We start from the raw sequence: 26,426 nt of genomic DNA, 5'->3' as shown, positions 1-26,426 counted from the left end.
CAAAGACATGGTCATAAAGATGCCACCCAGACTTGAGAGGAGAGTAGATGAACTCAGTGAAAACTTCAACAAAGAGAAAGAAAATATAAAAAAGAACTAATCAGAGCTGAAGAATACAACCACTGAAATGAAAAATCCACTAAAGGTAATCAATAGCAGATTAGAGAATGCAAAAAGAATAGATAAGTGACCTGGCAGATATGGTCATGGAAATCACTCAAGCTGAACAGCAAAAAGAAAAAGTATTTTAAAAAATGAGGGTAGGTTAAGGAACCTTTGGGACAATATCAAACACACTAGCATTCACATTATAGGTGTGCCAGAAGGAAAAGAGATAAAAGGGTAGAAAACTTATTTGAGGAAATAATAGCTAAAAACTTCCCTAACCTGGGGAAGGAAAATGTCCAAGTCTAGGAATCACAGAAAACCACACCAAGACACAAAATAAAAATGCCAAACTTCAGGGTGCCTGGGTGACTCACTCAGTGAAGCATCCAACTCTTGGTTTCAGCTCAGGTCATGATCTCATGAGTTGTGAGAGTGAGCCCCATGTCAGGCTCCATGCTCAGTGGAGAGTCTTCTCTAGATTTTTTTCCCTCTGCCCCTCCCCCCACACTCACACACACTCTCTAAAATAAATAAATATACATATTCTTTTTAAAAAATGGCAAAAATTAAAGAGAATCTTAAAAGTGCAAGAGAAAAGCAAAAAGTTACATATAAGGGAAATCCCATAAGGCTATCAGCTAATATCTTACCAGAAACTTTAAAGGCCAGAAGACAGTGGCATGTTATATTCAAAATGCTGAACAGATAATAACTACAACCAAGAATACTCTACCTGGTAAGGTTATCATTCAGAGTTGAAGGAAAATAAAGTTTCCCAAAGCAAAGTTAAAGGAGTTCATCATCCCAAAACCACCCTTACAAGAAATGTTCAAGGAACTGCTTCAAGCAGAAAAAGAAAGGTCATAGCTAGAAGAAAATTATTAAAAAAAAAAAAAAATCACTGTTAAAAGATAGATCTATCACTTATAAAGCTAGTCTGAAGGTTAAAAAACAAAAACAGTAAAATCAATTATATCTACAAAAATTAAGAGACACATAAAATGAAAAATTGTAAAATATGACACCATATACATAAAGTATGGAGTGAAAGAGTAAAAAATGTAGGGCACTTAAGAATGTATTTCAACTGGGATGCCTGGTTGGCTCAGTTGATTAAGTGTCTGCCTTCAGCTCAGGTCATGATCCCAGGGTCCTGGGATCGAGTCCCACATCAGGCTCCCTGCTCAGCAGGAAGTAAGCTTCTCCCTCTCCCTGCTGCTCCCACTACTTGTGCTCGCTCTCTCTTCTCTTTGACAAATAAATAAAATCTTTAAAAAAAATATTTGAACTTATGCAAACATCAACTTGATAAGAGAGTGCTATATACACAGGATGTTATATATGAACCGCATGGTGACCCCAACCAAAACCTTATAATAGATGCACAAAATATAAAGACAAAGGACTCCAAACATAACACTAAAGAAAGTCATCAAATCACAAGGGAAGAGAGCATAGAAGAAAAGAACCACAAGAACTACAAAAACAACCATAAAACAATTGACAAAATGCCAATATTATGAGCCGACCCTTGAACAACACATATTTGAACTGCACAGGTCCACTTATATGCAGATTCTTTCCAATAAATACAGTACAGGACTATAAATATATTTTCTCTTCCTTACGATTTTCCTAATAACACTTTATTTTCTCAAGCTTACTTTATTGTAAGAATGTGGTATATAATACACATAACATACAAGTATGAGTAAATCAACTATTTAGGTTATAAGCAAGGCTTCTGGTTAACAGTAAGATATTAGTAGCTAAGTTTTTGGAGAGTCCAAAGTTATATGTAGATTTTCTACTGCATAGAGCTTTGGTGCCCCTAACTCCAGTGTTGTTCAAGGGTCTACAGTACATACCTATCGATAATTAAGTGTAAAGGGACTAAATGCTCCAATCAAAAGACAGAGTAACTGAATGGATAAAAAAACAAGACCCACTATACGCTGCCTGTCAGAGACTCACTTCAAACCTAAAGACACATACAGACTGAAAGTAAAGGGATGGAAAAGATATTCCATGGAAATGGAAAAAGATAAAAGCTGGGGTTCCAATACTTAGATCAGACAAAATAGACTTTAAAACAAAGACTATAAAGAAAGACAAAAAAAGGCATTACATAATGATAAAGGGATCAATCCACAAAAGTATGTAACCATTTTATTTTTTAAAAGATTTTATTCATTTGTCAGAGAGAGAGCACAAGCAGAGGGAGAAGCAGGCTCCCCGCTGAGCAAGGAGCCTGATGCGGGCCTCAATCCCAGGACCCTGGGATCACGACCTGAGCTGAAGGCAGATGCTTAACCGACTGAGCCACCCAAGTGTCCCTGTAACCATTTTAAATATCTATGCACTCAACACACGAGCTCTTAAATGTATAAAGCAAATATTAACAGATATAAATGGAGTAATTGACAATATAATAATAATAATAATAGAGGACTTTAATATTCCGTTTACCTCAATGGATAGATCATCTAGACTGAAAATCGGTAAGGAAACAGTTGCTTTGAATGACACGTTAGACTATATGGGCTTCACAGATATATACAGAACATGGCATCCCCAAAACAGCAGAATCCACATTCTTTTTTTGGGGGGGTGGGGGGAACAGAGCAAGAGAGACAGAATCCTAAGCAGGCCCTGCATACAGCACAGAGCTAGATGCAGGGCTTGATCCCACAACCCTGAGATCATGACCTGAGCTGAAACCAAGAGTTGGATGCTTAACCAACTGAGACACCCAGGTGCCCCAATACACATTTTTTTCAGGTGCATATGGAACATTCTCCAGGATAGATCACATGTTAGGCCACAAAACAAGTCTCAGTAAATTTAAGAAGACTTAAAATCATATCAAGCATCTTTTCCAATCACAATGATATGAAACTAGAAATTACAATTAAAAAAAACTAGAAAAAATAAAAATACAGAGACAAATGAAAATGGAAACAAAATGGTTCAAAATCTTTGAAACACAGCAAAAGCAGTTCTAAAGGAGATGTTTATAGCAATATAGACCTACCTCAAGACAAAAGAAAAATCTCAAACAATCTGAACTTACACCTAAAGAGACTACAAAAAGAAGAACTAATAAAGCTCAAAGTCAATGAAAGGAAAAAAAAAATCAGAGCAAAAATAAAATGAAATAAAGACTAGAAAAATAATACAAAAGAACAATGAAACTAAGAGTTGGTTTCTGAAAATATAAATAAAATTAATAAACCTTTAGCCAGATTCATCAAGAAAATAAGAGAAAGGATGCAAACTCAGAAATGAAAGAGAAGTTACAACTGATGCTACAGGAATACAAAGGATCCCAAGAGACTACTACTAAAAATTGTATGCCAACAAACTATAAGAAGTGGGTACATTTTTAGAAATACAAAATTTTCTAAAACTGAGTCAGGAAGAAATAGGAAATCTGAATAGACTCGTTACCAGTAACAATATTGAACTGGTAATTGAAAACTAACATACAAAAATTCAGGACCAGATGGCTTCACAGGTGAATTCTACCAAATATCCAAATGAGAGTTAATACCTATTCTCATACTATTCCAAAAAATGGAAGAGCAAGAAGTGCTGCCAAATTCAATTTATGAAGTCAGAATTACCAACACAAAGCAAAGACTCAAAAAAAAATTGCAGGCCAATATCCCTGATAAACATACATACAATATAATAGGAAAATAATAGCAAACCAAATTCAATAATTCATTTAGAGGATTATTTATCATGAACAAGCAAGACTTATTCCAGGGATGCAACGATATAGTTCAATATCCATACATAAAACAATGTGATACACCACATTAACAAAATGAAGGGTAAAAATCATATGTTCATCTCAAGAGATGCAGAAAAACCATTTGATAAAATTTAACATTCATTTACAATAAAAACACTCAACAAATAAGTTAAGAAGGAACATGCCTCAACAAAATAAAGGTTATATATGATGAACCCGCAGCTAAGATCCTACACAATGGTGAATAGCTGAAAGCGTTTTCTCTAAGATCAGGAACAGGACGCGGATATCGACTCTTGCCACTTTCATTCAACATAGTACTGGAAGTCCTATGCACAGCCATCATACAAGAACAAAAATGAATAAAAGGCATTCAAATTGGTAAAGAAGTTAAACTGTCATTATTTGCAGATGACATTATATTACACATACATACATATATATATATAGTTCTACATATGTAGTTATATATATATATATATATATATAACTGTAAAGATTCCACAAAAAAACCCTATTAGAATAAATGAATTCATTAAAGTTGCAGGATATAAAATTAATACACAGAAATTTGTCACATTTTTTATACACTAAAAGAAAACTAGCAGAAAGAGAAATTAAGAAAACAATCCCACTTACAGTGGCATTAGAAAGAATAAAATACCTAGGAATAAATTTAATCATGGATGTAAAAGACCATACTTTGTCAACTACAAGACATTGCTAAAATAAATCAAAGATGTCACAAATAAATGAAAAGATACACTGTGCTCATGGAATGGAAGAATATTGTTAAAATGTCCATACTGCCCAAAGCAATCTACAGATTCAATGCAATCTCTATCAAAATACCAATAGTAGTTTTCACAGAACTAGAACACATAGTTCTAAAATTTGTATGGACCACAAAAGACCCTGAATAGCCAAAGCAAAATTGAGAAAAAAAGAACAAAGCTGGAGGTATTACAAACCCAGATTTCAAACTACTTCAAAGATACAATAATCAAAATAGATCATATTGGCACCAAAATAGACAGATTAGTAGAATAGGATAGAAAGCCCAGAAATAAACCCCTGCTCATATGGTCAATTAATCTATTACAAAGAAAGCAAGGATTTACAATGGAGAAAAGACAATCTCTTCAACAAATGGTGTCGCAAAAACTAGACTAGCAACACTCAAAAGAATGAAACTGCACCTTTTTCTTTTTACACTCAGAGTTACCATATGATCCATTAACTTCATTTCTGGGTATTTACCCAAAGAAAGCAAGAACACTAATTTGAAAAGGTATATGCACCCCTGTGTTTATTGCAGCATTGTTTACAATAGCCAAGATATGGAAACAACCTAAGTTCTCACTAATACCTGAATAAAGATGATATATATACATATACATACAATGGAATATTATTCAGACATAAAAAGGAATAAAATCTTACCATCTATTACAACATGAAAGTACCTAACGGGTATTACTAGCAGTGAACTAACTCAGAAAGACAAATAACATATGATCGCACTTATTTATGGAACCTAAAAAACAAACAAAAAGAAAACAAATAGAGAACAAACTGGCGATTACCAGAAGGAAAGAGGGCTGATGGATGGGCAAAATAAGTGAAGGGGATTAAGATGTACAAATGTTCAGTTTTAAAATAAGTAATTCATAGGAATGGAAAGCACACCATAAGAAATATAATCAATAATACTGTAATAAATTTGTAAGGCAACTGATGGCAACTATACTGACTGTGTGAACATCTCATAATGTGCATAATTGTTAAATCACTCTGTTACATACCTGAAACTAATGTAATATTGTATGTCAGCTATACTTTAATAAAAAAAAAAAAGTGAGGCCATCATGAGGGCAAGAGGAATAAGGTCTGCTTTTGAAGTTGGAAAGGAAGTTACAATAGAGTAAGTATTTTAGATTTTATTATTCATTCAATCATTCAATCATTCAGGTTGGTTAACATACAGTGTAGTACTGGTTTCAGGAGTAAAATGTAGTGATTCATCACTTACATGTAACACCCAGTGCTTATCCCAACAAGTGCCCTCTGTGTTTCTTATGGTTTGCCTCCCTGTTTTTACCTTATTTTATTTTTCCTTCCCTTTCCCTATATTCATCTGTTTCATTTCTTAAATTGCACATATAAGTGAAATCACACAATATTTGTCTTTCCCTCACTTATTTTGCTTAGCATAATGCACTCTTGTTCCATCCACGTTGTTGTAAATAGCAAGATTCCATTCTTCTTGATGACTGAGTAATATTCCATTGTGTGTGTGTGTGTGTGTGTGTGTGTGTGTGTGTGTGTGTGTGTACACACACATATATACACACCACATCTTCTTTAGCTATTCACCAGTTGATGGACATTTGGGATCTTTCCATAATTTGGCTATTGATGATAGAGGATTTTATATTTATACATTTATATTTTATACTTTACATTTTATACAGTGTGATGAGATACCAACAGAGTGTTATGTCTTGGGGCAATATCTTCTGGCTACAAATAGCTTTGTTTATTAACCTCAATATGCTATTCAAATATCATTTACTACAACATGAAAAGATTAGGAATCATTGTGAGAGAGTGCTTACTGTTGAGACTTGGATTTAATGTGATTTGGAGTTGCAGGAGGTCTACATTTGTTGGTTTAAAAATATTATTTGCTTGAGAGAGTGAGTGAGAGAGACAGTGAGCACACAAGCTGGGGGAGAGGCAAAGGGAGAGAGAGAAGCAGAGGGAGAGAGAGAGGCAGAGGGAGAGAGGGAGAGACAGTTTTCCCAAGAGCAGGGAGCCCGGTGTAGGGCTCGATCGCAGGACCCTGGGATCATGACCTGAGCTAAAGGCAAATGCTTAACCAACAGAGCCCCCCAGGCGCCCCTACATTTGTTGGTTTAATTTCCTTCTGTCAATTTGCCTTATTCTGTGGGCTAATGCTTGCCTGTTGCAATCTCTTAGGAGTGATTTTCCAGATTTTGTACCATTCAAACCAACACAAGTGTGAGGCGCCTGGGTGGCTCAGTTGGTTAAGTGTCGGACTCTTGATTTTGGCTCAGGTCCTGACCTCAGGGTCGTGGCATCAAGCCCCACATTGGGCTCTGTGCTCAGCAGAGTCTGCTTCTCCTCCTCCTTCTGCTCCTCCACTACTCATTGTCTCTCACAAATAAAATCTTAAAAAAAAAAAAAAAGAAAACCCACAAGTGTGACACTTCTGAAAAGTGACATCAGCTTTGTGCTTGCAAGCCTTTGGCATCCCTTATACATAGGACACTTAGTGAGTGTCAACTTGTGATCAGCTTCTCTTCTAAATTCAAGGGTAAAGCAATGGAAGAAAAAAAAAAGATTAAAATTCCTATCTTCTTTGAGTTTACATTCAAATGGGGAGAAAAGGAATAAATACTTAAAATACTAACATGTTAGATGGGGACTAGTGCTGAAGAGAAAAATTAAGAGAGGGAAATAATATGAGCTGGATATTTACAGAATTATTTAGGCCATGAGAAGCTCTAACAGATGAAGTACTGAGCATGAAAGTATCAGGTGAAAGATAATTCCTGGCAGAGGGATAAGAGAAGCAAAATCCCTGGGCTGCCAGAGGTGGAGAAGGAAGTCAAAGAGTTTAGAGAAGTGAATGGGGTGGGGGTGGTAGGTGGCTCAAACTCTGTTCGGGCTTCACATTTCACTCACTGTGACACTGGCCATCACTGGAGGGGTCCTGAGTAGCAGCCCTCTAGCTGATCTATTGAGAATTAAGGTGACTTAGAGATTGGGGAAAAGATCAACAGCTACATGATGATTGTAATGGACACAACACATTTAACTTTTTATGTTATCAAACTTGTTCGTCTTCACATTTTATTTTAAAAATAAATTTCATTCCATTATCATAAAACACAGGTGTTCGTTATGGAAAAAATTTTTGGCCAAAAATTAAAAGAGAGTAATCACATAGTCCTAACACTAACAGATAAACAACAGTGAAATACTGGTATATATCTTTCGAGGCCTTTCTCTGTCTCTCACCCTACCCCCATCTGTGTGTGTTTGTGTGTGCGTGTGTGTGCGTGTGTGCGCGTGTGTGTGTGCGCGCGCAGGCGCGCGCACGCGTGTACCTCTTTACTCTTCAGTCCATGCTAAAAATTCTTTCACAGAAATGTTTGTTCTGATTGACACTGCCGTTTTAGTCACTGGTCCACTTTACAAAATAGTACTTTCAACAACCACTTTATGACTTAGTAATCATTCTTCATTTTTAAATAAATAGACTGTTGCCATTCATCTGCAGTAACTAATCATAACAGAGTACAAATGACTTCACATTTCATTAGGTGAAACTTGCTTTGCTAGGATTACATTCACAGAGACTGAGACTACCTGTGCACTTTTTGTTTTCCATTCAGTCCCACACTAAGTAGAAGCTGGAAGCACTATCTGTGTGAACTAACATGGAATGATATTAAACTAACATTACCAATTTTATGAGATACTTGGAATGAGAACTACGTTAAGAATTCTTTCAACTTCTTGTGTTATACAAATATAATCATCTTTCATAAGATAAATCTCAGTGAGCTATTATGTAAACTCTAAGTATAAATTAAAAATTGCATAAATTATAAAATTGGCTAACTTACTGTTGCAATTCAATAAAATTAAAATGTTTACTAAAACATCCTAATTATGATAAAATGTGGTTTTGAGAGAAAGACTATAGAAGTGTTATCAGTCCTCTAAAATCTCTTTTTGAAGCATGCAAAGTACATTTTACACTACAAATACAAGATAAATATTTTATTTCAGGCAGTCACATATGAAATAAATAATAAGTAAAATATTATAGGAAGGATATGCTTTCAAATGGGTCTATAAAATGCATCACTAAAAGGAAGAGTTATAAAATTCATGACTTAGCGGAAGTAGTGATCAATAAAAATCAACAAGCTTTTCACTAATTGACTAACTTTATAGGGGGTGCATACATGACTTTTCTGAGAAGCAGCATAAAATGCAATTAAAGAAAAAACTAAGAACCTCCTCTGTTAGGACAATCCTAAAGAACTCTCATATTGCTAAGGAGATTACTAGAAAAGTGCTGTGGACTTAAAGATAACAGATTTTCTTTTTCCTTTATGGATGTTGCTTTTTATTTGAAGGTTTATAGGTCTAAATAATTCACTGAACTGTACTATGGATTATTCAGTGAAGAACCAAAAAAAAAGTGAGTCAATACAAATCTCTATATGCATTTACCTACAAAAAACTGGCATACTTAAGTGTAAATACATACACCTATCCATAAAAGAAAAAAATACTGATTTGTAACTATATTAAACATATGTATGTATGAATGTGTATGTATGTGTGTTTGTACATATATATACATACACGTATATATATCTCAAAATTGATCCATAAAAGAAAAAAATATTGATTTATAATTTTTAAACATATATATGTATGAATGTACGTGTGTGTGTGTGTGTGTGTGTGTGTGTGTGTCTCAAAATGGATGCAGGTGAAATGCAGTCTATTCATTTCCTTACCTTCATTATCTATTTAACTTCAATTATTATTTAAATATGAATATATTTTGAAATATTTCTAGGCTGGATAATTTGTGCAATGCCATGTCAATAAATGCTCAATGAATATTTACTGAGTGGTTATTACTAGCAGGAAAAAATCATTGAAAAGAATATTTTAATTCTATAAATCTATTTTTAAAATTACAAAAATACTGAAACACTATTTTAAGTGAGAATTGCATTCCTAAAATTAAACTGGAAAATATGTTTTCCTTGATTTTATAAGATGATTAATTTTATTTCAAGTATTTTAATTTCTGGTTTATATAAAAAGTTTATCACTAATATACCAATTTTTTTGTTTTGGAACTATAACAAGAGTTAACTAGATGATAAAAATAATATATGAATATAACACATATGGATGTCAATATGCAATATGAAGTTACACATGAAAATCCTTTATACAGAAAAATAACATATAAAACAAGATACTAGGGGATAGCTCTAAGAAGGAAAATATTAAAATAACATAATTTAAATAATTGCTTCCCATGGTCCCTGAATTTAGAGCTTTGAAAAAATACTTAAAACAGAATTCTTACTAGAATTCTGTGTGTGTCTCAAGGGTGTTTTTCTAGAATGCAATATGTATATGATATTCTGGAGCCTAAAAGGGGCAGGTAGAAGCACATGGAAGAACAGTCTGTAACCAAAATTTATTCCCCTAGAGACCTTAACTCAAACATTGTCCTAAGAAAGTGATGGGATGGAAAAAGAACCGTTCAGAGGTAACCCTGGAGAATACAGGCTACTTTGAACTAAGAGAACCTCAATTCTGAGTCAGTTGTAAGAAGGGAAATTAGAGAAAGAAGTGTCTAGGAGTATGACTTTATGGTGCCTCCTCAGGTAGAAAGTAACACTATGTGAGAGTGAACAAGTCCCTTTGTTTTTTCCTGAGAAGTGCTAAAAAACATCTTAGTTACCAATAGATTTCAGTGTTAATAACTACCATCTAGAGCAGGGTTTCTTGGCCTTGGTTCTATTGACATGTAAGGCTGGATAATTCTTTGCTGAGGGGAGCTCTCTTGTGCACTGTGGGAATATTAAGCAGCATCCTTAGCCTCTACCCACTAGATGACAGTAGTATCTCCCAGTTGTGGCAATCAAAAATATCTCCAGACATTGCCCAGTGTCCCTGGGAAGGGTAGGGAATGTGGTGTGTACGGAATTGCTACTAATTGAGTATCACTGCTCTAAATGGGGTAATAAAAAAGATTAACATGGGTTACCTAGAGATTTCTTTTCCTGGCTCTCCTCTCTTAGTTTGACTTAATATTTTCTTTTCATGTATTTGCTCTACCACTTTTATGAACACTTAACAAATGCCTTCATATGGAATCAACAAAAATGAAATGCCTTTAATCATCTCTGATTGATCTATGCGTCCATGAAAATCTTTTACTAGTGAATTTTCCTGAAATGTGACTTAAGTTGTAGTTTTTCTTAATATTCCATGAGAAAGGGACAGTTATATTTTATCCCTACTCATGAGAGTAAAGTGAGAAGAGAAAGGTGTGTGTGTGTGTGTGTGTGTGTGTGTATGTGTGTGTGTATGTAAAATTAACATCCAGAGAATCCCTAGAGAGTTATCCTACTATGACTGAAAAAGTTAGCTTAAACATTAGAGTTTGTGCGTAATAATAACTTCACTATTTCCTCCTTAGAAAATCTAACTTCTACTTGCAATATTAAAAACCAAAATAACAAATTTAGAAAGCATTCAGAATAAAAATTACAATTATCCACGCTCACTAAAAGCCTCTAAATGTGCCTGTAGAAGCCAGATATCAAATTCTATTTCTCTTTGCAGGACATGCCAAGAGTTAATAAAAATGTGGCTTTTTATAACCTCTCATTAATATTAACAAAATATGTTTCTTACTTTTTAAAATTGTATTTGACTTCTAACAAACCTTGTAAACCTTCTATAGAATATGTTGCCAGTAGATTTTATGAAAAGTTACAGAGAAGAACACTTTACCCCCACCTTCAGTACTCTTCCTTATTTTATAAAAGGAAGAAAAATAATTAAAAATATCCTTTACTTTCTATAACTTTCTCTATTGAAAAAAGGGCATCCCCCTCCCCCTTTTGGCCCAAAGATCTCTCTTCTCAACAGAATTCCTTGAAGAACTTTTTAATTACTGAGTACTTTTTACAAAAGTACACTTTAGGGATGCCTGGGTGGCTCGGTAGGTTAAGCATCCAATTCTTGATTTCAGCTCAGGTCATGATCTCAGGTCATGGAATGGAGCCCTGAGTAGGGCTCTGTGCTCAGCTGGGAGTCTGCTTGTCCCTCTGCCCCTCCCCAACTCATGCTCTCTCTCTCAAATTAAAAAAAAAAAAAAATTTAAAGTAAATTTTATTACCTCTTCTTTGACAAGAGTGCTAGACCGGAAGTTAAGTGTTAAGGTCACACTGTCATTTCCTTTCATACTTTACTAAGTAAACAACTCTAGAACAATTGAGAGATGAGACATTAGTACATTAACCCTTTGAAGTGAAGTGGTGAGCCATTAGCATTCATGATGTCAATGTTCCTATGAAATCACACTCAGGGACTTATTAGTAAGATGACATTTATAATTCATCCCATTAATCTATATCAATCCTGAGTGAAATTTCTGATTTTATACTCCCTCTAACTCTGCTTACAGAAGTGCCTATCCTGGGTGCAGGCAAGATACCCAATAAATGATTACTGAATGGAAGTCAATGATAATGAGAGATCTCATACTTGTTTGTGATGAACAATGCTAACCATATTTCTGAAACTTGGAAATGGAACATATGGTTCCATAAGAGAGTAGGGCAGAAGAGAGCACTAGAGTAGCATGTCAGCTCTGTTTCAATTACATGTAGGATAAACAAACAGAGACTCCATGGTGCAATCACACTGCTTTCAAGAGTACCTTGGAGTCAGCTAAAAGCGGTTATCTCCATACCCAAGAGCCAGGCTATGCAGGCAGAAACCTCGCTGTTTTTAATTACCATGCATGCTTGTTAAAGGGCTATAAATATGCCCCTTGCTCTACGGTTTTACAAAAGCTTATACAAAGAACAGAGATGACTTCTACCTTGCCTTTCTGAATCAGATGGCTAGAGCTGTGCTAACTTAACAGGTTTTCCTTTTTTAAATTTCTAGATTTGATTAGTAGGTTATGATATTAGAATGCAGCACCATAATTCAGTTTTGTTCATTAGGGTCTTTACCAGCAGATGTAATTGATCATAAAAATACATTTTAGTCTCCATCAAGTTAAGTTAGTCTCAGGAAAAAAAATATTGATAGATATATAGATATATAACCTCAGTGTGATTGCTCAGAAATGTTAATACACTATGATAAAAGGAAATTCAAACTAAATCAATCTTTGAGGCATTAATCCAGGACATAATACAACAAAATGTTATCAAAAGTGTCTATTGTCTTTGTCCTTTTCACTTTTTTTTTTTTTAATATACTGTTAGTGGGGAGCCTAACAAATGGTCTCTCAGTGAAACAAAAGCATCATTCCTACCTTTTTGCACTTTTCAGGTAATTACTCTTCCAACACTGTACCTGTTGGAGAGGTGTGGTGTGATGATAATGGGCTTAGTCTCTACTGTCAGCCTAATATGGGGGATACTTAGTACTTATTGTGAAATCAAGCCAGTTATTTATCTTCTCTAAACCTCCATGGTTTTGTCCGTAGAGTAGGAATAATGACAAGGCCTGCCACTTAGTTGTTATGGGGCCTGAATAAGATGAAAATGCCATAGAGTGGAAATTACAGTTGTTTTGTTTACTGTGTATGCCCAACACCTACATAGGTAACTGGCACAGAACATCCTCATTACGTATTTTGTCAAATAAACAAATGTATGAAATGCATGGCATTTACTACATTGTACTGATTTGTTTTTCTGAATATATCACACGAGAACTAAACATATAATTACAGGAAGATATTTTAACTATAATTTGGGTACTGATAGTGCTGCCTCTGACACCCAGTGATAATAATCATGACCACATCCTTTTTCTCTTTACCACAATGTTTTCTGCTTTTTAGTAGTTACCATATTTTGCCAGTTTGGGAATATGATATTCTTTCAAGTTTAATATTTACTTATTTAATATGCTTTTTATCTCATTCGGTCCTATTTTATGATTGCTTTATTTTTATTTAAACTTGAAGTCATTTTTAAATATTTGATGGGACTAAAAGGGTTAAACATCATTGCTCATATAAACAGATATGAAATGTGTTTCTTGCATATAGAAATAAAAGAATATAGAAAAGTAAGCAGAACATATTGAAAAGCACCAGGTGTGCCTGTGTCTGATACTCAGAGGTACTTCATAAGTTAGCATTTCTTCTCCTCTATAAAAATCTGTAAAATAGGGGCGCTTGGGTGGCTCAGTCATTCAGCATCTGCCTTCCGCTCAGGTCATGATCCCAGGGTCCTGGGATCGAGCCCCGCATCGGGCTCCCTCCTCCTCGGGAAGCCTGCTTCTCCCTCTCCCACTCCCCCTGCTTGTGTTCCCTCTCTTGCTGTGTCTCTCTCTGTCAAATAAAATCTTTAAAAAAAATCTGTAAAATAATCCTAAAAATCAATAAGCTGATAGAAGATCTCAAATTATCTGAAATTATCACATCTCACATTGGACATTTTTGTTATGGTAATAACACCAAAAGACATTATGACTATTCCTATGTATTCCGACAGTCTCTACTAGTTTGTGATTGGTTGGTATGTGGTGTTATATGGTTTTATGCCCCAGGGCCCAACACATTGTAAGTTAATAAACATTTCCTAAATAATATTTTTAAAATAATGTCAATTCATGCAAATCATGATATCTTAGAAAAGTTTGGTTGACAAATCAAACTTATACTCAACCCAATATTCTAAGTATTTCACCTAACTCTACCTTTTTTTTTAAATTAAATAAAATAGAAACTAGACTTGAGAATTCCCTGAGCAGACAAAATCATTTAAGCCACATAAGCAGAACAAAATCTATCTTATTTCATAAACATGAGTGAAATTTAACCTAGGTCATTTCTTGTAAATGCCTTTGACAATTATAAAAGAAACTTAAGTCACCTTCCTAAAAATGGTATAAAATACTCAACCAATCTGGAAACTCCTATTGTAATAACCAATCCTTGTAAAAAGGTAAACAAGTTCATTTTCACTTTTAAGTCATTCTATAACTTCATGCCACTGAGCTACACAGCAGTCTTTGAATTTTGAGGCTCTCAGTATACAGACTCTATCTTATATGCACAATACACTCTTGTTAATTACTGTTTATTGATTTGATGGTTTCATTTTTGCTTTTACATTTATAATGCATAAAAATTGCTTATGAATATCAAAATCTATGTTTTAAAACTTGGAAAATTAATTATTGACCGAGCAATGGAATTGGTATCTTTTTATAATTTGTGTAGTTAAAATCCTATTATAAGATTTGATATTGTGACAGTAAAACAGAGGCTGAAAGTACTTCTAGTACTAAAAATTTTCTTTTCATCCTGTATAAGTATTTAAAAAGTATAAATGTGAATAAAATGTTGAGAACACAAAATATGTTTTTTTAACATTTTTTTTAAGATTTTATTTATTTATTTGACAGAGAGAGACACAGCAAGAGAGGGAACACAAGCAGGGGGAATGGGAGAGGGAGAAGCAGGCTTCCCGCCAGAGCAGAGCCCGATGTGGGGCTCTATCCCGGGACCCTGGGCTCATGACCTGAGCCGAAGGCAGACGCTTAACAACTGAGCCACCCAGGTGCCCCTATAATGTTATTTCTAATTTTTTAAAGATTTTATTTATTTATTTAACAGAGAGAGCGAGAGAGAGAGAGAGAGAGAGAGAGAGAGAGAGAGAGAGAGAGAGAATGAGCAGGGGGGAGTGGCAGAGGGAGAAGCAGGCTCCCCACTGAACAAGGAGCCCAACTCCGGCTTGATCCCAGGAACCTGGGATCATGACCTGAGCAGAAGGTAGATGCTTAACCTTAACCACGCAGGTGCCCCTATTTCTTCTAATTTGGATAAGGAGTGAGTATGAGAGCAGTGACACCAATACTATAACTATCATCATTTGGAAAATACTTATTTTACCCTGGTATGAGTGTCCCAGCACGTTCCCTGTGAGAGCAGCATACCTAGACATGGCATGAGTAATAGAAAGTATTGTGGACTAAGATTCTGAAAACTAATACTGCAGTTGGGAGGCAGCTTTGACCCCTTCAGTTTTTCAGTCCTTGATATGGCTTTCCAACACTTTTGCTACCTTGAAAATCAGTTAAAGCCTACTGACATCCAGCTCTCAGAAGTCTAGATACTTGTTCAACCTTATGGAACAAAGAATATGAATACTCCTCTCTTTAGTATCCTGTCGTAGGTCCATGAGTATTTATATTTCAATTCTGAGTGTTGGCTGGCCTGTCTTTGCTCTCTAAAATAAAATAACACAAAACAAAAACCAAAAAAGAAACAAACAACAAAATAGCACTTCAGTCTATGCTCCAATAAATTTTTTGTCATGATTTTGGACAAAAAAGTGAACTTTTGAATCCATTTTCTGTTAAGTTACTTCAGTAAATCTGTAAAGCAGGGAGGTTGAATTAAATTATCTCTAACCATTCCTCACCCCTCCACCATCTTTAAAGAGAACTGATAAATCCTTTACATGTTCTTAATTTTAAAGAGCTAATACCTCGGTTGGGGTGATAAGAGTGGCACCCATGAAATAACCACAGATAAATTCAAGTATTCCATGAATCACCTACAAGTTTACAGAGAAGTGTGCTTTAAAGCGCAGGCTCTGGGTCCGGAGGACCTATGCTTAAATGCAGCCTGGCAGCTTTTTAGTAGTGTGATTTGGGCAAGTTACCTAATTTCCCTATATTTCCAGTTTTTTTGCTGGCAAAAGGTGTTAAGAGTAGCAAGCTCATAAACTTTTGTGAGGATTAATAATTTAAAATATGTAAAGCCTCTAGAACAGCACCTGACATATAGTAAGAGCCAAAAATGTTAGCCATTAATCAACTACAGAGTGCTTTAAAGAAGATGGAGTTCAATTATACCTAAAGAAGCCAGGTAATATGTTGGGGTGGAATGGGGAATATGGAACTTGTTTTCCTCTTCATATGAACAAGCAAGAGATAAGAAATAGGTCCACTGGTTAAGGGACTGATGTGAGTAAAGGCACTAAGACTTGAGGGTAGAAATTACACAGTCTGTTTGTGAAACAGCAGGAGAGCATACAAATCAGGCTGCAAATGTTAGATTCAGTTTTTCTTATATGTGTTTTCTCTTATGGGAATTTTTCTACTGTACTTTTGATACACACAAAGTGGGGGAAATGAAGTATAAAAAGAATAGACATTTTACAGAAATAAGCTGATGTCCAAAATATTTTAAGACCAGGTATTTTATATTCAGTAAAATATATAATAAAGTATATATAGTGTAACTGGAAGAAGAAAACAAAGAAAGCATATACTCTATTCTAATCATTGCTCTAGTAGGAGTAATTTTGTATAAATAGCAAATGGAACCAAACAATAAAACAAGTGAATATTTATAATTTTAAATATGATATATGAAGCTAAATAACTGGCCCTTCTCTTATGTAGTATATTATACCATATATCCAGAAAACTTTTTTCAAAGTTATTTTTGGTTTTGGTGTTTTTTTTTTTTTTTGAGTATAGTTAACACACAATGTTATCTTTTTAAAGGAATTTTACTTTTTTTCCTCCAATCATGAAATTCTTGACTTTCAAAAATTGCAATTCCTGAAAGTTTGCCTTAAGTGAAAAATAAAAGGAAACAAAGAGATAACCTCCAAGAAAAGTGGAACTTTTGCCTCGAACTGTGCTTTGGAACTTTCAAAACACAGAAAACCAAAAATAACTGCAATCTCAGTCAGATAAACTTTTTCTTAAAAAGCATTTTTTTTTTTTAACAGTTAAAGAGAAATGAAAAATCCAGGAGACTGGGTTTACCATCCATTCCAACCAAGTATCCTTCTCAGTAAATGGTGGAAATAGAACAGGTGACAAGGAGGAATTAAAGCAGCTGACTTTTCTCCAGGGAAGGAGAGGAAGGGAGGTAACTGTCTGATATGGACATAAAAACGGGATCTCTAAGAAAATAAACTAATAATACTTGCTAGGAGGAAGGCCCTTAACTATGGAAATTTTAATAGCTGTCCCTGATTAAGGATTGATTTGAAAAACTTAAAAATCTATGGGTTTATGAACATGGCTCCCTTTGAAAAATGGCATTGTTGAAATATAAAATGAAGATGTTTCATGGATGAAACATTCTTTCTGCCATATAAGTAACTCCACAAAAACCTCACTTGGATATCTGATCTACTAATCTGGACCAGAGAGTAGGTGTTCAGTGCAGGATGAAAGAGTTTGAAGAGCTGCCCTCAATATCCTAGACCTGTCCCTCTGTCATCTACACTTGATTGCCAAAACCTTTGAAATTATTAGTAAAGCTTGAAATTAGGTAAGATCTATAATTTGTGCGAGTCTAATTGGAGAATCTGATCCTTTGTGTTAGCTTATCAGATATCGAATATTCTTTTTCATTAAAAACCAATGATATGTTTCTAATGTATAAAATCTACATGACATTCTACTAGATGCTTTTTATTTTTTTTAACAAATTAATAAAAAAAGTTTTTTAAGGTTTCTAAAGCTACATTCTGGTAACAAAGCATGAGAAAAACAATATTTAGTATTTGTTTACATATATAAATGTTTGTATTGTATTTGCATTACTGAAATGTATGGGGTAGTTTTCAAGAGACTTGTCATTTATTTTCAGGGTCCTATTCTTAAAATTCATGTGGCTACAAACAAATGGCAGCCAGATGACAGAGATCTCAAACAACATAAATCATAAAATTGTATAAAACTGTATTAAAATAGAAATTGAACCCTAAATCTACAATGACACAATAACTTCTTAAAACATATACAAACCATGAGGTAAAGAAAATTAAAATTTGTGTAGAAAATTTATTTCTAAGTGAAGTTACTTGTTCTTTCAAGTTTGCTCTGCTATCCTTAGTGGAAAAAGGTAGAAATAAATACCTTTCCAGGTCAGAAATCTTGCCAGCCCTATGAAGAAGAAACTTCCATGAAGAAATTGAGTAGAACTTGACACATTTATTCACTCTCCATGATCATTATATTCAAAATTTATTAGTACACAAATCTTCCAGACTGTTTATCAAAATTTAAGTTATTAGCTATTTTTCCTTATGTGGGGAGAGAATATTTCTTCCATCCCCTGAGTCTTAAATACATGCATACATAAAAAATAAATAAAAACTTTTTAAAAAAATATCTTAGAGAAACGATTTTACAATGATTTTACTATTGCTGCAATAATTGCTTTCTTCCATCAGAATCCACTTAGCATTCATTCATCATTGATGTTCCCTGGACTCAGAAAGCTTTTCCCTTCTTCCTGAGAAATGCTTATGCAACCTACACATTGCCTTCATCTTATTAAGTTCCTTTTTTAAAAAGATAACTTTAAAATAAGGGGTTCCTCATTTCATATATGCATGTGTGTATAACTGAACCATGATGTTTATAAAATAAACATTCAATGATTATCTTTCAGACACTAGAAACAGTCACCAGAAAATACTTTATCATTTGAGCCTCTTGTTCATCATTTCCTATACGTGTAACAACACACAGCATTCACAGAGGAAAACAGACAAGCAGAGAAAAGTGTTCACAAAATAGAAGACTATATCCAATAGATATACTCAAAATGTCTGGTTTGAGGTAAAAAATAAGGAAGATGCTTACATCTTGGTCTTTTCCCCTTATTTTACAGCCTATCCTACTCTTCTCTAATACAATTAATGTTATAAACATATTACATAAATTCAGATATTTAACAGACATCACTTGGAAGGCTTAGAACATTCTAACAGTTCTTAATGTTTAGTAATACAAAAAATAACAACTCTTTTCAATGGAGGATATACATGTCAATCTATCATTGTTTCAACCACAGCAAATGAATTTTCATAGGTCTGAAAATATAAGTTTGCTATAGTTTTTTTTAAGTTACCAGTGTATCATAATAGTAATTACTGTTACCAAAAAAAGCACCCAGACAGATCTTTTTTTTTTTTTTAGAAATAGTAATCATGCATAAGATGTTAAGAGGTATAAGATGGCAACACAAGAAGACCCTGAACTCACTTTCTCCACAGACACACCAAATCTATACCTATTTATAGAGCAATTCCTCCTGAAGAACTGAGGGCTGACTGAACAGCTTGTGTACAACAAAAACTACACAGAGAATGGCAGGAGAGAGAAAGACATGGTAAGTAAGGAAACTCCCACCTGCAACCCTCTGAAATGTAGCGAGGAGGGATATTACTGAGGGGACTGGAACAGATTTGTCTGCCCTGGGGCACAGAAAAAAGGCCATAGTTTAGAAGAGCAACTAGTATATAAAATATGCAGCCCTTGAACTCCACCAAATAGAGGGGAAGCTGCTGGAACACTATGGCTTACATTCACCATATACCTTGATAGTGCAGATGGGAGCAGGGTCCAGGCACCATACTCAGCTGCCACCTAGCAAGACCCAGGCCCCTAGCCCACACCAGCCCCATGCACCCCGGGGCACAGAAAAACAAACAAACAAAACACGTAGTGTTAAAAAAACAAACAAACAAAAAAAACAGCTAGAATATAGAGGAACTAATTCCAGACCCATGCCAAATGGGGGTGGGGGGACTGCTGGAACTCTTTCTGGGTTGGGGGACCTGGTAAGCACCATGGTTTATGTTCCCCCTTCACCTTGATAGTATGGACAAGAGTATGGTCTGGGCATTCTAGCTGGCCTACCACCTCTGTCAGCCCTGGGTCCCCAGACTATACCAGGCCCAGCTGTCCCACCAAGGCAGCCCCAGTGTAGCAGACACAGGGACACCCTTTTCCAGCACTCACTACAGCTCCAGCCATCACACCAAGGTGACACAGTTGCAGAGCACTATGAACGACTCCAGGCCTGCACCACTTTAGATCCAGATCCAGACAGCTTGCTAGGGCCCCCTAGCATGGAGTGCTCTAGGACCTCCTGGTTCACACCTACTTTGGCTCCAGATGCCTCACCAATGTGTCCCCTGCACTGAGCAACCTTGGACACCAAAGACTGCAAATACTTCTGCTTCAGTTATCCTACCAGGCTCCCACTGCACTGAGATCCCAGGGACCATTTTGGTCCATGCTTACCTCAGCTTTGGCTGTCCTGCCAAGGTATCTTCTACACAGAGATCCCAGAGACTGCCCCATCTCATGCCCACTTCAGCTCTGGCCAAGAAACCAGGGCAGCCCCAGCACAGAGTGCCTTGGTACACCAGCCCATGCCAATCACAACTCTGGCCAGTTAGCCAAAGTCACCAGGCATATATCATCTTCACAAGGGACAACTATACATGGGGTTTTAACACCTGACTTACATCAATGCATATATAATCCAGACAGAAAATCAATAAGGAAACAGTGTATTTGAATGACACATTAGACCAGATGGACTTAACAGATATGTACAGATCATTCCACCCCAAAAAGCAGAATACACATTCTTTTCAAGTGCACAAAGAACATTTTCCAAATAGATTACATGTTAGGCCACATAAAAAAGTCTCAATAAATTTAAGAACATGAAAGTCACATCTTTTCCAGCCACAATGACATAAAATCAAGAAATCATTAAGAAGGGAAAAACAAACAACAACAACAACAAAAATAAACTGGAAAAAACACAAACATGTAGAAGCTAAACAACATGATACTAAACAACCAAGAGGTCAACAAAGAAATCAGGAAGAAATAAAAAGAATACATGGTAACAAATGAAAATAAAAACACAATGTTCCAAAATCTTTGGAATGCAGCAAAAGCAGTTCTAAGAGGGTATTTTTAGTAATAGAGGCCTACCTCAAAAAGTGAGAAAACTTTCAAGTTAGTAATGTAATATGAAGGAACTAAAAGAAGAAAAAAAAAAAACAAAACCCAAGAATAGAAGAAAGGGAATAATAAAGAGCAAAGAAGAAATGAATGAATGATCAATAAAACTTGAATAAACAAAACAGACAAACATTTAGCCAGACTCATTAAGAAAAAAAAGAGAAAGAACTCAAATAAATAAAATCAGAAATAAAAGAGAAGTAACAACTGACACCATTAGAAATATAAAGGATTTTAAGAGAATACAGTGAAAAGTTACACACCACAAAATTAAACAAATTAGAAGAAATGGAAAAATTACTATAAATACACAATCTTCCAAACCTAAATCAGGAAGAAATAGAAAATCTGAACAGACCAATTACTAGTAATGAAATGGACGTGGTCATCAAAAAACTACCAACAAAAGTCTAAGACCAGATGGATTCACAGGTGAATTCTACCAAACATTTAAAGAAGAGTCAATAACTATTTCTCCTCAAACTATTCCAAAAACTGGAAGAAGAAAAACTTCCCAATACATTCTATGAGGTCAGCATTACTCTCATACCAAAACTCTCATACCAATATTTTGTTGAGGATTTGTTGAAAAAATCCTCAACAAAATATTGGCAAATCACATTCAACAATACATAAAAAAATTCATTCACCATGATCAAATAGGATTTATTCCAGGGATGCAAGGATAATTCAATATTTGCAAATCAATTAACATGATTCACCGCATCACCAAAATGAAGGATAAAAATCATATGATCATCTCAGTAGATGAAGAAAAAGCATTAGACAAAATTCAACATCCAGTCATGATTAAAAACTCTCAACAAAATGGATTTAGAGGGAACACAAGTCAACATAATGAAAGCCATTATGTAAAAACCACACAGCTAATCTCATACTCAATGGCGAGAAGCTGAGAAATTTTTCTCTATGATCAGAAACAAGACCAGGATGTCCACTCCTACCATTTTTATTCACATAGTATTAGAAGTCCTAGCCACAGCAATCAGACAACCAAAAGAATTAAAGGCATCCACACTGGTAAGGAAAAGTTAAACTGTCACCAGTTGCAGATGACATGATACTATACATACAAAACTGTAAGACTACACAAAAAACCTACTAGAAATAATAAATGAAATGAGTAAAGTTGCAGGGCACAAAATAAATACACAGAAATCAGCTGCATATCTATACACTAACAACAAAGTAAAAGAAAGAGAGTTATAGAAAACAATTCAATTTAGAATTGCAGCAAAGAGAATAAATTACCTAGAATAAACCCAACCAAGGAGGTGAAAGACCTATACTCTGAAAATTATAAAATCCTGATGAAAGCAACTGAAGATCACATAAAAACAAAATGAAAAGATATACCATTCTCATGGATTGGAAGAATTAATAATGTTAGGATGTCTATACTAACCAAAGCAATCTTACAGTTCAATGTAATCAAATACCAACAGCATTTTTCACAGAAGTAGAATAATCCTAATATATGTAAGAAACCACACAAACCTTGAATAGCCAAAACAATCCTGAAAAAGAACAAAACTGGAGATATCACAATTCCAGATTTCAAGATATACTACACAGCTGTAATAATCAAAACAGTATGGTACTGGCACAAAAACAGACACATTATTCAACAAAACAGAATAGAGAGCCCAGAGATAAAACCAGGCTTAGATGGTCAATTAGTCTACAACAAAGGAGGTAAGAATAAACAATAGAAAAAGACAGTCTCTTCAATAACTGATGCTGAAAAAACTGGACAGCTACATGCAAATGAAGAAACTGAACCACTTTCTTACATCACACACAAAAATAAACCCCAAATGGGGTTGCATGACTGGCTCAGTCAATAGAGCATGCAAATCTTGATCTCGGGGTTTTGAGTTAGAGCCCCACACTGGGCGTGGATACTATTTAAAAATAAAATCTTAAAGTAAATAAAATAAACTCAAAATCAATTAGAGACCTAGGGGCGCCTGTGCGGCTCAGTTGTTAAGTGTCTGCCTGCTGCTCAGGTCATGATCCCCGAGTCCTGGGATCGAGCCCCACATCGGGCTCCTTGCCTGGAGGGAAGCCTCCTTCTCCCTCTCCCACTCCCCCTGCTTGTGTTCCTTCTCTCTCTGTGTCTCTCTCTGTTAAATAAATATATAAAATCTTTAAAAAAATATTAGAGGCCTAAATATGAGACGTAAAAACATAAAACTCCTAGAAGAAACATAGGCAATAGTTTCCTGGACATCAGCCATTCAAACATTTTTCTGGATATGTTTCCTCAAGCAAGAGAAACAAAAGTAAAAATGAACTATTGGGACTACATCAAAATAAAAAGCTTTTGCACAGCAAAAGAAACCATCAACAAAATGAAAAGGTAATCTACTCAGTGGTAGAAGATTTTCATAAGTGATACAGGCAATAAGAGGTTAATTATCCACACTCTATAAAGAACTTAAACAACTCAACACCAAAAAAACCCAAATAATCCAATTAAAAAATAGTCAGAGGACTTGACATTTTCCAAAGGAAACATACAGATGGCCAGCAGACACATGAAAAAAATGCCCAACATCATTAATCATCATGGAAATGCAAATCAAAACCACACTGAGATATTATCTCTTATCTGCCAGAATGGCTAGAATCAAAAAGACAAGAAATAGCAAGTGTTGGTGAGGATGTGGAGGAAGAGGAACTCTCATGCATTGTTGGTGGGAATGTAAGTTGGTGCAGCCACTGTGGAAAACAGTATGGAAGTTCCTTAAAAAATTAAAATAGAAGTTTATACCTGAAACTACTATAGCAGTATGTTAACCATGCTGAAATTAAAGTAAAATAAAAATAGATCTACCCTATGATCCAGCAATCACACTACTGGTTATTTACCCAAAGAAAACAAAAACATTAATTCAAAAAGACATACGCACCCCTATGTTTACTGCAGAATTGTTTACAACAGCCAAGATACAGAAGCAACCCAGTGTCACTGCATGGAGAACGAAGATGTGCTACATACACACACACACACACACACAGAGGAACATTTCTCAGCCATAAAAAAGAATGAGATCTTGCTATTTGTGACAACATGGATAGACCTGGAGCATATTATGGTAAATTAAATAGGTCAGACAAAGAAAGTCAAATACCAAATAATTTCACTTTTATGTGGACTCTGTAAAACAAAACAAATGAATAAACAAACAAAAAGCAGAAACAGACCCATAAATACAGAAAACTGATGGTTACGAGAGGGGAGGGGATTGGGGGAAGGACAAATGGGTAAAGGGCAGTGGGAGATACACTCTGTCAGTTTTGGATTGAATATGTCACTGGAATAAGGAAATAGTCAATGGTATTATCATAGCACTGTATGGTGACAGATGGTAGCTACAACTGTGGTGAGCAGAGCATAACATATAGAGTTGCTGAATCACAAAGTTGTACACCTGAAACTAATGTAACATTGTGTATCAACTATATTTCAAGAAAAAAAATGTATGTTAAGACCGCACAGAACTATATTTGGATTTCCTATAAGGACAAATAAGCACAAAATACAGCAACATTATGAGCATCTCTTTGTTAAATTTGGACATTCCCACCTCTAGCAGCAAGTTAAATATGGAAAAGAAAGTATAGTTTGTTTTCAAATTAACAGCCATTTAAAACAATATCAAATTTAGGAAATTATGAAAAATGATATCATTTCGAAAACTTTAGCAAGGAAGTTATGTGTTTTATAACAAAATCTTAGGTGTATAACAACATACACTTATTTTAGGCTTGTCATTAAAAAATAAAAACACAACTATATGTCAAAAATCTAACTGGGAATAAGCTGCCCATATTTTTCAATGTGAATAAATAAAAACATTTAACATGCATGTATTATGGAGCATGGCAAATTAAATTTTCATGATTTAAACTATAGATAACATGTGTTAATAATCATTAAGGTGCCTAGCAAAAGTGGCCATAGTTTCCCTTCCAAGCACTTCTATTTGAATGAATAATTCTATTATAAAATTATTTCCTTGGCTCATAGGTTGTACATCTTAGGTATTCACACAGTAAAGCGTTATCATCACAATTATCCCTAATCCATAATGCAGATTTCAGAGAAATTCAATCTTTAATAACATGTAATATATACACAATATACAATTATCTATATATGTGTATAATCCAGATTATAGTTTGTATTGAGTTTTGCCGTCATGCAATCAGTATTCTGAAATCAGAAAAATAAAAATCCTGACTTTGATATGGAACACTGAGCACAATCTAGGACTTTGATATTCTCATAAAAGTTACACGAACTTGAGAAAAGGCACTTAACCTCTTCAAATCCCACTTTCCTTTTTAGGAAAATAAATATTCTCTTATTTTGAGTTAGTGACTGTTAGAGTATTTCAGAGAAACACACAGGAATCCTAGTAAAACATAATGTTTCCTTCTGGCAAAAAACACTGAAGTTGCATTATTTACAACTGTCAGATATACTCTGATGCCTACTGTCAACTACCAACCTTGCTTTGTAACACCCCGGAATACAATACAGCAATTACAATGGTTCTTGTACATGTTTCTAAAGACAATGACAATACCGCCATTAATTTTTTAAATTCACTTTCAAATTAATCAAATAAATATATTTTAATAGTTAAACGGCAAAATTATACAATAAACATGTGAGAAAGTCTGAATACATTTCCCCATGAAAGTAAAATTGTTAACCTGTAAACATGTTCATTGATACATATTCTGCCCAAGTTCCATTTAAAAAAAAAAAAAAAGCGAGTGAGAGTGAGATGCTTTCCAAGGAAGCAGCACTGGAACGTCTCACTGATGTTAAAAAACAATCTTGAAATTGTACCATTTGAGGTAAGTGGGTTTTTTTGTCTGT

This window comes from Callorhinus ursinus, unplaced genomic scaffold, assembly GCF_003265705.2.
Source record: "Callorhinus ursinus isolate GAN/ISIS: 27379988/994484 unplaced genomic scaffold, GSC_fseal_2.0 scaffold4, whole genome shotgun sequence".
Taxonomy (NCBI): domain Eukaryota; kingdom Metazoa; phylum Chordata; class Mammalia; order Carnivora; family Otariidae; genus Callorhinus; species Callorhinus ursinus.
The sequence above is the reverse complement of the archived record's forward strand: the minus strand, read 5'-3'. Positions refer to the sequence as shown.